The sequence below is a fragment of the Oncorhynchus gorbuscha genome, linkage group LG11 (assembly GCF_021184085.1).
Source record: "Oncorhynchus gorbuscha isolate QuinsamMale2020 ecotype Even-year linkage group LG11, OgorEven_v1.0, whole genome shotgun sequence".
Lineage (NCBI taxonomy): Eukaryota > Metazoa > Chordata > Actinopteri > Salmoniformes > Salmonidae > Oncorhynchus > Oncorhynchus gorbuscha.
Genome location: NC_060183.1, coordinates 64519952 through 64524951, shown reverse-complemented (window position 1 = coordinate 64524951; position 5000 = coordinate 64519952). Strand labels below are relative to the sequence as shown.

At 42.9% G+C, this 5000-nt stretch overlaps 1 protein-coding gene across 3 annotated transcripts in view; it reads left to right on the top strand.

Moving 5' to 3' along the window:
* The window catches only part of LOC124049115 (myocyte-specific enhancer factor 2C-like), a 21065-nt gene that overhangs the window by 5147 nt on the left and 10918 nt on the right, over positions 1–5000 (top strand). The gene's annotated exons all lie outside the window — the stretch shown is intronic.

Below are 5000 nucleotides of genomic sequence, written 5' to 3'. Positions count from 1 at the left end.
TTACTATAATCTCAATATGCTCTTCTTAATCCCTCTCAACAAATGTCCTCTCTTCTCCTCTCTCCTTGCTGACCCCTAGTGTGTAGGTGTCTTCTGGAAGACAGATCAATGATGATGGGTCTTTTCCTCCTCTGTCAATTTCCTTCTCCTCTCTCACATACAAGCCTTTCTATCTCTCACTCTATTTTTTTTTTAACCTTTATTTAACTAGGCAATGACAGCCTACCGGGGAACAGTGGGTTAACTGCCTTGTTCAGGGGCAGAAGGACAGATTTGTACCTGTATATCTTTCAGCATCGCACACAGTTCCTGTCTCTGTACTGATAAACATGGTCAAAGATGATCTAGCTGTGAAACCCTGTGAACCGTTGAACTATCTTCTTTACAGGAATGGAATAGAAGAGACTCCTTTGTCTGGGTTGTTTTCTTTCCATAACGAGGTGTGTGCGCACGCGTGTGTGTGTTCTGTATTTGGTGCAGGAGGCCCAGGATAACGGCTATTTATAACTCTAAGAACTCCTGCATTCCTCACCCCTCTTTTACTAACCCTATTTCACTCCATTCTGTGGTGTGTGTCTGTGTTGTAGATTGAAAACAGCTGAAGCTCTCAGTAAGGCTCATCAATTAGAACACACACAAAGGCCCAGTGGAACTCCAGCTCTCTTTGTGGAACCAATCTCTCCCTGATCAAAGTTTGGAAACCGGCAGCAGGCTAAAAATAGAATGCTGCTACTAAGAATAGCCTTTGGGGGATGTGTGTGTGTGTGTGTGTGTGTGTGTGTGTGTGTGTGTGTGTGTGTGTGTGTGTGTGTGTGTGTGTGTGTGTGTGTGTGTGTGTGTGTGTGTGTGTGTGTGTGTGTGTGTGTGTGTGTGTGTGTGTGTGTGTGTGGACTGACTGACTGACTGGGAGGCGAAATACTTTTGTAATAAAGTATTTGCAGGCGAACAATAACATTCAATTCCTAATGTGTTGAGTTGCCTCAACATAGGACATGACGTAACAGTAGTCACTGCAGCCTAAAGTAAATTGAATATAATTTGCCAAAATTATATAGGCCTAATTACTCCAGTCTATACAGAAATAATTCAAATAATTTGAACTACTTCACCACAGGTTAACTTTTTTTAAAGCTGTGGTTTGTTTTAAATCACAAACGTGTAGGCCTATATGCCTAGTTGGGAAGCCTGCAAATTGGGCACCGCGCATGGTCAGAGACCTAGCTGATTATTGAGTTGTTGCTGTCAGTGAAAAGCATCTATAATATGTCTGAAGACAACGTGTCTTGAATATAATTTTAAATGTTCAGACAAGAAAAATGGGGGGGGGGGGGTGTAGCGAAGATATTGGCATGTACAGTGCATTCGAAAAGCATTCAGACCCCTTGCCATTTTCCACATTTTGTTACTTTTTGTTTTTTTCCCTCCTCAATCAACACATAATACTCCATAATGACAAAGCAAAAAGAGGTTTTTAGAAATGTAGGCAAATGTATTAAAAACTTATAAATAATGTAACATATTTACATATATCTTCCAAATCCATTTAAACTCATTTTTTCACAATTACTCGCATTTATTCCAAGTAATAATTTCCTGTCTAGGTCAGTTAGGATCACAACTTCATTTAAAAAATGTGAAATGTCAGAATAATAGTAGAGAGAATGATTTATTTCAGCTTTTATTTCTTTCATCACATTCCCAGGGGGTCAGAAGTTTACATACACACAATTCATATTTGGTATTATTGCCTTTAAATTGTTTAACTTGGGTCAAACATTTCAGGGAGCCTTCCACAAGCTTCCCACAATTAGTTGGGGAAATTTTGTCCCATTCCTCCTGACAGAGCTTGTGTGACTGAGTCAGATTTGTAGGTCTCCTTGCTCGCACATGCTTTTTCAGTTCTTCCCAAATTTTCTTTAAGATTGATGTCAGGGCTTTGTGATGGCCACTCCAATACCTTGACTTTGTTGTCCTTAAGCCATTTTGCCACAACTTTGCAAGTATGCTTGGGGTCATTGTCCATTTGGAAGACCCATTTGCGACCAAGCTTTAACTTCCTGACTGATGTCTTGAGATGTTGCTTCAATATATCCACATCATTTTCCTTCCTCATGATACCATTTAGTTTGTGAAGTGCACCAGTCCCTCCTGCAGGAAGGCACCCCCACAACAAGATGCTGCCACCCCCGTGCTTCACGGTTGGGATGGTGTTTGTCAGCTTGCAAGCCTCCCCCTTTTTCCTCCAAACATAACGATGGTCATTATGGCCAAACAGTTCTATTTTGTTTCATCAGACCAGTGGACATTACTCCAAAAAGTCTGATATTTGTCCCCATGTGCAGTTGCAAACCGTTGTCTGGCATTTTTTAATGGCGGTTTTGGAGCAGTGGCTTCTTCCTTGCTGAGCGGCCTTTCAGGTTCTGTCGCTATAGGACTCGTTTTACAGTGGATATAGATACTTTTATACCTGTTTCCTCCAGCATCTTCACAAGGTCCTTTGCTGTTGTTCTGCGATTGAGTTGCACTTTTCGCACGAAAGTATGTTCATCTCTAGGAGACAGAACACGTCTCCTTCCTGAGCGGTATGACGGCTGCGTGGTCCCATGGTGTTTATACTTGCGTACTATTGTTTGTACAGATGAACGTGGTACCTTAGGATGAACGTGGTACCCAAGGATGAACCAGACTTGTGGAGGTCTACAATTTATTTTCTGAGGTCTTGGCTGATTTCTTTTGATTTTCCCATGATGTCAAGCAAAGAGGCACTGAGTTTGAAGGTTGGCCTTGAAATACATCCACAGGTACACCTCCAATTGACTCAAATTATGTCAATTAGCCTGTCAGAAGCTTCTAAAGACATGACATCATTTTCTGGAATTTTCCAAGCTGTTTAAAGGCACAGTCAACTTAGTGTATTTAAACTTCTGACCCACTTCAATTGTGATACAGTGAATTATAAGTGAAATAATCTGTCTGTGAACAATTGTTGGAAAAATGACTTGTGTCGTGCACAAAGTAGATGTCCTAACCGACTTGCCAAAACTAATAGTTTGTCAACAAGAAATTTGTGGAGTGGTTGAAAAAATTAGTTTTAATGACGCCAACCTAAGTGTATGTAAACTTCCGACTTCAACTGTAAGTATTCAAACCCTTTACTTAGTACTTTTTTGAAGCACCTTTGACAGCGATTACAACCTCAAGTGTTCTTGGGTATGACGCTACAAGCTTGGCACACCTGGATTTGGGAAGTTTCTCCCATTCTTCTCTGCAGATCCTCTCCAGCTCCATCTTGTTGGATGGGGAGCGTCGCTGCACAACTATTTTCAGGTCTCCAGGATGTTGATCGGGTTCAAGTCCGGGCTCTGGCTGGGCCCCTCACGGACATTCAGAGGTTTGTCCCAAAGCCACTCCTGCATTGTCCTGCATAGGGTGGTTGTCCTGTTGGAAGGTGGACCTTTGTCCCAGTCTGAGGTCCTGAGCGCTCTGGAGCAGGTTTTCATCAAGGATCTCTCTGTACATCGCGCCGATCTCGACAAACCATTTCTGTATGGACCTCGCTTTGTGCATAGTGGCATTGTCATGCTGAAACAGGAAAGGGCCTTCTCCAAACTGTTGCCACAAAGTTGGAAGAACAGTTGTGTTGTAAGTACGTGATAGTGGAGTAGTGGGTTGAGGGAACACACTAAATGTATTGGGTAAAGTGTTTTGAAATGTAATGTTGTGTTATATTGTTTAATGTATATACCTGGCTTAATGTTGCTGGACCCCGGGAGCTAATGGAGATCCTTAATAAATACAAATACAAACAGAATTGTCTAGAATGTCATTGTATGCTGTAGCGTTAAGATTTCCCTTCACTGGAACTAAGGGGCCCGAACCATGAAAAACAGCCCCAGACCATTATTCCTCTTCCACCAACCTTTACAGTTGGCATTATGCATTGGGGCAGGTAGCATTCTCCTGGCATCCGCCAAACCCAGATTTGTCCGTCGGCCTGCCAGATTGTGAAGCGTGATTCATCACTCGCAGAGAACGCATTTCCACTGCCCTAGAGTCCAATGGCGGTGAGCTTTACACCACTCCAGCCAACGCGTGGCATTGTTGTGGCTGCTCTGCCATGGAAACTCATTTCATGAAGCTCCCAACGAACAGTTATTGTAAGGACTTTGCTTATAGAGGCAGTTTTGAACTCGGTAGTGAGTGTTGCAACCAAGGACAGACACATTTTACGCGCTACGTGTTTCAGCACGTGGTACCGTTCTGTGAGCTTGTGTGGCCTACCACTTCGTGGCTAAGCCATTTCCACTTCACAATAACAGCCCTTAGAGTTGACCAGGGCAGAAATTTGATGAACTGACTTGTTAGACCTGGCATCCTATGACGGTGCCAGGTTGAAAGTCACTGAGCTCCTCAGTATGGGCCATCCTACTGCCAGTGTTTGTCTATGAAGATTGCATGGCTGTGTGCTCAATTTTATACACCTGTCAGCAACAGGTGAGGCTGAAATAGCTGAATCCACTCATTTGAAAGGGTGTTCACATACTTTTGTCCATGTAGTTTATGACCATGCATCACCACTGGAATTGATTTCATTATTTTTTGCCACATGACCACATACTGTGTGCGTGTGTGCGTGTGTGTGTAGTCGAAATGTACGCCTGTTAGGACAGGAGAGGTGAGATGTAAGAGGTGCACGTCATGTTCCTTGGCATATGGAGAGGTTCCTCGCACTCTGTGCCCTTGTAAAGTCAACATACACATACACACTCTCTAATTGATGTGGAAGTGGTTAGGAGACCAGACCACCCATAGGGGAGGAAGAACAACAAGGAGTAGAAGAGAAAAATGAGAGAGCGATTGTAGACAGTTGAGGGTGGCTTGGAATGGAGATATGGGGATTCAGTGCTTTCTCTCTTATTTTGTCTTCCTTTCTCTCTGACATATCCTCTCTTATTTTGTGCCTTCCTTTGTCTCTATCTAATTCTTTCTCTCCATCTTTC